Source organism: Lygodium microphyllum, chromosome 2 (assembly GCF_053477565.2).
Source record: "Lygodium microphyllum isolate KBCC chromosome 2, Lygodium_microphyllum_v1.1.10, whole genome shotgun sequence".
NCBI lineage: Eukaryota > Viridiplantae > Streptophyta > Polypodiopsida > Schizaeales > Lygodiaceae > Lygodium > Lygodium microphyllum.
Window position 1 is genome coordinate 91,125,375 of NC_141136.1, and position 8,498 is coordinate 91,133,872.

Consider the following 8,498-nt stretch of genomic DNA (forward strand, 5'->3'; position numbering starts at 1 on the left):
AATAGAAGAACCCTAGATATGGGTCTCAAACCAAACTCAACTAACTAAGGTGGCATACTAACTGAGCCATGAACTAGAGTAGATAAGGATAGCTATCATGTAGCTATTATTCAGGGGCGGTGTACCAACCGCATCTGCAACTGACAAGTCGGTGACATAAATACACAACGGTCACCCTGGCGTATCACGAGTGGAGCTCAATATCTCAACAGAAATGGCCACAAAATGGTCAAGATATGAAAAGGTGGACACTTGGGAGGCCAAAATTGAGCATGCCTTTTGAGTTTGGACCCCCCCCCCCCCCCCCCCAAAAAAAATTTTATGCACCTTATGAAGCAAAAAACGTGGAGAGAGAATGAGGGATGAAGAAAAAATGTAGAGCAACATGGCGGCCTTTTTTGTGCCCTCTCATGATGGAGATGGAGTATGCAGGCTGAAAGCAACCCATACAACCGATCATGGGGCTGATCTTCCCTCTCTTGGCTGGTCTTATCGCCTGTCTTCGCCCGTGAAATGGCTGTGGGAATGAAGAGATGGAAATCTAGTCTTTCTCTCTCCTCTCTCTCTCTCCCCTAAGGGCAAATTCATGTGGTGAAGAAGAAGAAGAAGAATGGATGACGGATGCTTGTCCAATGAAGACCGGATTGCTCCGTGGTTGAAGAGGAATGAAGATTGCTGATTGTGGACTGTCATGAGCATTAATGGCTGCTGGAAATCAGTCCCGAGACATGGCAAATAAAAACCCGTAACCCGCAAAGAACGGTAATCTCATTTTTATAAAGGAAATTGATGTTTTATGCAATTTGCTTCATGAATACTTGTTCCCATGGGACGATTATGCATTATAATGATGTTTGCAATGTCTTCCAACTATTTGAAATCAAAAAATCAGAAAACCATAAGTGTTGTGGATGAAATTAATAGTGTAAAACCCGTAAAATACCCGAAATATGGAGAAATTGGGTGTTTTTGAGATATAAATGGAAAATATAATAAGACACACCAACTAAACTTTTGTTTTTTTTGCAAATGAACCTAAGGGCCACAACCCATAACTCATTTTGTATTTTCAGTCATTTAATATTGCAAAAAATACAAGAAAAATAGGGGAAAACCACTAAAAATATGGGAAAATAGATTTTGAGTGCCGAAAATTAAGGAAAAATAAGAACCATATTTGTGTATGTATGGGAGGTTTGAAGTATGAGGTTTGGCCTCAGTTCAGCCCTACCTTTATATTTTAGTGAGTTTTCATTGCTTTTCATACAATAAAAATGTGGAAAATGAACCCTAAACCTATGCACGATGCACAACCTAAATGGGTGAGGGGGTAGAGTGTATAAAAGGTGTTTAAATGCTGAATGAAATGATGAAAAGCTTGCTGGTTTTTATGCATACCATTTAGGTTAGTCGATAATTAAAAATTAAGAACCTAGTAGCACGAGGGTTTCTCGGTGCTAGGTTCATGCAACGCCGTATACGAGCAATAGTCAAAATCATTAAAAGAAATGTTTTCCACATGTGCACCAATGCTGATTTTCTTAATTTTTTGAGCACATGGACATTCACAATTTACATGAAGCAGGAAATTTAAAGGTATCAGACAATATCTCGTGGATGCATGGCACTTGCTTTCTAGAGGATCGTGACCAACGTTGAGTGAGTGAGGTTGTCCAAGCTGTAGGCTAGGCGTTGGGTCTAGGGGAAAGATAGTGAGGAATGGTACATTCCTGGATATGATCAATTGTTACCTTGAGTGGAAATGTGTGCGATAATGTGTTATATATATTTAGCGACGCATCAAGGGGCCAATCCCCAAGGTGTAGGAGAGTCGTAGTGAGGTAGCGGCATTTAGCCATGGGAGGACCTCCTATGTTTGTACTTCGTGCTATTTGTCAATGTGTTAGGGACTCCCTCTGAGGAGTGTTGATTGGGTTAGAGTTGGACTACGAGACGTGATACAAAAGCAAGATGTTTAGGAAGATGATGTATGTGTCATCCATGCTCCTGGCCGCGAGGCGTGGGGTTGTTGAGCACATGATAGAGATCCGACTAGTGCCATAGCTAGTGCCGGCCCATTTTAGGTCCCATCAGTTGTGCGTCTACCGGGAGCTGCCTATAAGTGGCGGTTTTCAAATCTAGGGTTTCAAGGGACCCTAAATTACCCATAAAATGGGGTTTGTTCAAGGATGGAAAAACTTGGCTTTCCCCATATAAAACTTACTAATGGACTTAGTTATGTAGAGCATGAGTCCTCTACGGAAGATAATTTATGTGATGAAAATAATAGCCCAGTAGTGGTTACCCCATCCTCTAAAACGATGGCATGGGCCGAGGTTTGCCTTGGTGTGGTCTCGACCCAAGAGAAATCATGTTTAACCATCCATCAACCTAGAGAGCATGAAACAATTGTCAAGAATCGCGTGGTGGAGGGGGTTGCTCAAGATGCTGCGCCGAACACACACAGAATACATAAGGAGAAGCTCACTCAAGAGACAAGAAGAGAGATGGAGGTCAAAACGTTTTCTTGATGATTTCTTCTTCTTCTTCCACACTCTTTACAATGTATACAAAGTATAGATAAGATACAACATAAAAGGAAAGTGGCCTACTAAGTCAAACAATGCATAACCGACTACACTAGTCGACTGGCGCTATAACTATGCCAGCTGTAAATAGGTGTAACAACCTGAATATAATAAGTAATGAGTCAGTGGCCATGTGAGAATCACAATGACCACGACGTGCTAAGTGTAGATGTGTGGACCCATCTAACCAGGCGGTCCATCATCAATGTCCGCATGTGTTGAGCTTGTCATCTCAACAACAATCATGTTGGAAACTATGGTAGTTGTGGCATCAACAAGTCATTATGCTAAAGCCATAATGCCATGGGAAAGTGCGGATATACGATGGAATATGCTTGTGGTTGAAACATCCCGTGTAATGGGCCACCATGACGACATAGTAGGCATCATAATGATGTTAGAAGCCCTAGCTGTCAAGGGAAAACCGTTGCTTAAAAGGCACGGTTTCCAAGTTTTAAGAAGTGGTAATGATAAATTTGCTTTAGATAAGGACCAAAAGCTCTTATATAAAATCGTTATGGACTTTCCTTTTAAAGGGAAAGGTATGGAAGACCCTCTAAGAGGGGATCAAAATGACATGTTGAAACTTATAGGACTCCCTAGACCACTCAGTGAGTTGGCAGAAAGGGATGTCAATGAGGATATTAACCCCCCTACACCGAAAAGGGTGGGGATGGAAGAGGTTAAAGATCCTAAGAGGCTGGACCCAGATCATGATGAATATGAAGATTTTAATGACCCGGTGTTGATCCCAAAAGGAAGGACTAAATGTCCTCCTCTTTATAGGGATCTCCTAGTGTTTTATGGGTTACCAAATGAGGATCCGATGATTCATTTAAGAGAATATGACCTAACTTGCATTGCAAGTGGGTTCGATGATATACATCGGATGCTCGTATTCCCAAGTACCCTAAAGGGAGAGGCAAGGAAATGGTACTGGAGCCTCCCAAGAGGGTCAATCAAATCATTTGAGGAGACTTGTGATAGATTTCTAAATGAGTATGAAAAGAAGCTCCCTATGATTCAGGTCTTAGGGCAGCTTATGCAGTTTAGACAGGAGTCTTATCCTTCTGTTAAAGAGTATGCTAGAGCCTTTGATAGTACTCTTAGGCTTTGGCCAAGAAGAGCCAATGCACTACCAGATGATGTGCTATGTGAGCTCTTTCTGAATGGTTTAGAGATTAATATGCAAATCCAAGTGGGACTGCAGAATCCTAAGTCGTTAAGGGAAGCAAAAATGCATGCCATCGATTATGAGGGTCATATTCAGAAATGTTGGAAAAACTTTTGGAGTTTTCCCCGCTCAGTACAAGTGCATCCTAGCTTCCAATCATTTCTGCAAGAAGATAGCTCACTTGTTGATACCAAGGTAGCCTATGAGGGAAACCTTGGTGGCCAAAATCTCAAAGCAGAAAATGGCCATCCTATGAGTAGTAATGACACGCCTCTCAGTGAACAGGTTCCAAGCCATGTAAGTCCCATTAGGGCTTGCAACACTTCCACGAGAGATAGTTGTGATGGAAATATGGATCGCACCAATGGGCCTATGAGTGTTGATAAGAATTCTGTGTGTGGTTCTAATTTTGTTACTAGTAAGGCTCTTGAGAGACCTTTGGTGTTGGAATCAAGCTTCCGGGTGGATGTTGTTCCCTTCAGTGAAAGCATGGTTCTTATGGGAAAAAATTTGCAGTATGGACAAGTAAAGACATTTTTTGTAAAGAGGATGCAAAATTCTAAAAGTCCACCTATGCTTCACAAGGGTCATAAGGATGTGAAGCCATTTGGCCATAGGGATAAGTTTGCATTGAGTTCGTTAGACCAGTGCATCAAATTGAGGGAATGAAATAATATTAAGGGAAATGTGAGATGGGTTTGGAGACCCAAAATCTCCAAAAGTATGGCAGGAGTGTTGGATGCAAGGCCAAGGATCCCATCTGGATATATTTTGTCGAACCCCAAGAGGATAAGACTGGATATACATCTGACAATATACACTGCTTTGGGATACACCCATGTGATGTGCTTAGGCTTGAAGTTCTACCTAGTTTAGGTCGCAGCACTGATTTATGTGGAAACCCAAATAGGGGAGGTTCGAATGAGTACAAAGCTATGATTCTTTCTCCCAAAGGAGCCACTTAGCTGCTTGAATGACCAGTTTATTCAGATTACAGTAAATGTGGGACATGCGAGCCCACTAAGGTTGTTCATTTAGCTCATAGTGCCCAAGAAGGGATCGATCTTATTGATGAGTTATTTGTGGAAAGTCTTGGACTTGTAGCTCTACAGGAAGAAAACCCTAAGATAAAAAAAGAAAAAAAGAAAAAAAATACAAGATCAAGCTTTTAGCTAACTCGCATGAGTAGCATGGGGCTAGTCGACCTATGATATGCTATCTTTGGCACCCTGGGTAGTCTGAGAGGGTGTGATGTATATGCCAAGGACATCAGTATTACGTGGACTAAAATAACCTATCTAGTTTTAAGCTAGGAAGGCTAGCTGCTTTGGATATTACGTCCAGATATCGTTAGACCAAGAGGGCCGATTAAGTTTTGTAGTGAAGTGTTTTATTTCATTAAGCCAAGAGGGCCAGTTGTCTGTTTAGTGTAGGTACGGTTAATGGTTTCTTGTTTTAGTTTTGTGCTAGAGAGGTTCGGAAAAGAGCTTGGAAGGAGCCTTTTGTTGCGTGGAAGCTTCTCGTGGCCCTATCCAGGTGATATCTCTCCTTTGTGAGTACTGTGGTTTTATGGTAAGGGGTTTTTCGTTTCTTATTGGGGACCGGCGTCCAAGGCATGAAGTCCCAGGTTTAGGTTAAGTATGTCTAAGGGAGGTCTGAGTAGTTGTTGCCTCCTGTAAAGACATTGCTAAGCATCAAAAGACCTGTTTTAGATGGAAGTCCTAGTGACCATGTTCTGCTAGGCAGCTGTTCTAGGAGTTCTTGCTAGTTGTGAGGCAGTTAGAGAAGCCTACCAGAAGAAAAATAATGATGATAAAGGGAAATAAAACGCTGAATATCTTCAGGACAATAAATATATACAGAGGTGTGTAAAAAGGGGTTCTAACCCCTATAAAAATCAAAAAGGAAAGAAAAGACTTGAGAGAGAAAAATTCATTGTGCATGCATAGTTCTTTGCATGTATGAGAGTTGGGATATTCATCACTTCACTTCAATAGGAACTGCTAGTTGAGTGGGAAAGGTAGTTGGGTGAGTTCGAGGGTCATGAAGGTTGCCCCTTTAGTTGTTGTGAGATGGATTATTTTCTTGGTCAACATCTTGAGGACCATTATTTTCTTGAGTGAATGTGAGATTTTGGGAGTGTGGAGTTAGAGCACAACATTTATTTTTTGTTGAGTGCTAAGAGGTGAGGTTAAGGATCTAAAGTAATTGTGTTTGTATGTTGCATAGCTCATGGGTACATGTAGTTAGACTAGACATTATACTTTCTAGTGCATTCATTTTTTCATGTGTAGCATTGCTTGTATGAATGCATAGCATAGATTCCACTTTAGATTTCTTCTTGAAGCCAAGTATGTTTGAGCATGGAGTTCAATCTCAAAGCATATTTTCTACTAGGATGCATTGCATGAAACTGTAGGGGACTATAATAAAGAGAGTAATTATAGATGCTCTGATGGGAAAAATAATCAAAGGATAGATTAATGCCAAGTTTGGAAGAATAAGAAGATCTTATCTGGGTAGATACTATTATTATGTTAAGCACTGCAATACTATTGCATAGGTACCAAAGATTGTAGATTCAAAGAGGATAGATATTCAAAAGGCTCTTCAGCTTCTTCAAAGAAAGAAAATGATTTGTGTGGGCCAAAAAGAAGATGTAAAAATTTCTAAGGATCACGTTATAGATATTATGGAAAAAGGTAAAGTTTTTTTTGAAAAGCTACAAGAAATATTTATGTTTTAGATCTAATTTTTCAGAAGTAATCTGTAATTTGCTTCATACACTGTAATGTGTATATAATTGGGAAGATCATGACAACAAGTTTGTGGAGATTGAGAAGGTCATCTAGTAGGTCATTAACCACAACCATTGCAACTTCAAGGCCAAAACCAAGACACAAAACTTTAGTAGAAATGAGTATAACATCTTATCTTTTTGCAATCAAAGCTCATGCCCCTTGCAAACAGTCGTTAAGCAACCATCAGAGATAACAAAGGAACTCTCTATCTGTACATGAAGAGCATTGAAAGAGCCCACACACCCAATTAATTATGGGAGAGAGTTCAGCTCCCAGGAACTATACCAAAGACTTGGAGATTGTTGATAAATATATAGAGTTCTAACCAAAGTTCTTGATTTACAAAAATAAGCACCGTCTTACAAAAGTGACATAGTGCCTTATTTTAAAGCACAAACTAGCCTTGAAAGTAAATGAGAAAATTTTTACCATGCCAACCAAACAAGTGAATTGAGAGGCACAAAGAGAGGCAAAGGCTGAGGTTGTAGTTGCTATTATGTAAAGCAAACAAGAACAATAATGGCCTAGTTGGATTAGAGAAGGTGACTATGAAGATGAAACCAAAAGGGAAGGAAGAAGCCATTTTTTGTTGTCAACAAAGTGCCTTAATTATCATGGACTTGATGCTATCATAGAGAGGATGTTTGACAAGCTGGTCATCATGCATGAGCATTAGTTTTGAGGGAAGTCATACATAATTGAGAGGATGAACTTTTAAAAATGCTTCCATTTTTAGGGGCATTTAGGTTTTTTTGAAAAATCAGAGCACCAAGACAAAAGTGCTTTTTAATTAGCAAATTGTGAAGAAGTTTTTTCATTGCTAACAAAAAAGAAAAGCAATTATTGCTTTCCATAAAACACAAAATCCTAAAGCTTTTGAGTGTGAGAGACAATGATATAAACCCCCATGACTTAAATGAAGGGGCCCTTCCCTTGATTCCCAAATTTGTCTCCTGTGTGAGGAAGGGGTCACACACAAGTGTGTGGAGACTTGTTGGTTGGTTGAAATTTTTGAAAACTCGGATGTTGAAGGCTCAAAGTATTGTAACAATATCAAAGAGGTATGAAGACTTTATGCCATTTCTTTTTTCAAAGTTTGTATTTTGAATCTTGTGCAAAGTGTTAGATACTCTTCATAGAGTGTGTTCTTATAGAAAATAAGGCTATAAGAGGCATAACTGGTCATTTGTGTTGCTTTGGTGGTTGTGTTGTGGTTATCAAAAAGTGAAAATTTTTGTTTTGTATTGTACTTCAACAAAGTTGATTCCCTAATGAGCACTCCTTGACGTCTCGTTTTTGGGTCATGTGAACGACTTATCTTTGCACAATGCTTACAAAACAATGGTATGTGGGAGCTCTAGGTAAAGTCACAATGATGGTAGTTTCCACTTGTAGTGTGTATATGTGTGTGGACAGTAAGTATAAGGTTAATATAAGCAACTGGGCATTGACATCCTTTAACCCCCAACCACCTCCTAGTTAAAGGTGAATGCACCTGAGTAAGGATGAAATAAGAAAAAAGTGATAAAGTACAAAGTGTATATACAAGTATAATAGGATAAGGAATAGTCATCATGTTATCCTGCTCCCATCATCTTCCTGAGAAAGGCATAGCATTTTACTTAGAGACTTCTGGTGAGTAGATCACTAGGATTCTCATTGATAGAGAGCTTGACAAGCTCCACCTGTCCTAAATTACCTATTTGATAAAGTAATAATGGATCTTAATATGTTGGCCTTCACATGAAAGACCAAATTAGTTGCCAACTAGATGGCACTCATAGAGTTTAAATGAAATATAGGAGTCATATATATGATACCAAGAAATGCAACCAAGCGGCCTAATCATAGGGCCTCCTTGCAAGCCTCAATAGTTACAATATATTCAACTTTGTTAGTAGAAAAGATAGTGCATTTATGTACCCAAGACATCCA

The 8,498-nt window shown here is 39.6% G+C and overlaps 1 pseudogene; it reads left to right on the top strand.

Annotated features, from left to right (window-relative positions):
• The first annotated feature begins 6,454 nt into the window (after nt 1-6,454).
• On the top strand, nt 6,455-7,065 carry LOC148040012 (protein mak16-like; annotated as a pseudogene).
• Nucleotides 7,066-8,498: the final 1,433 nt, after the last annotated feature.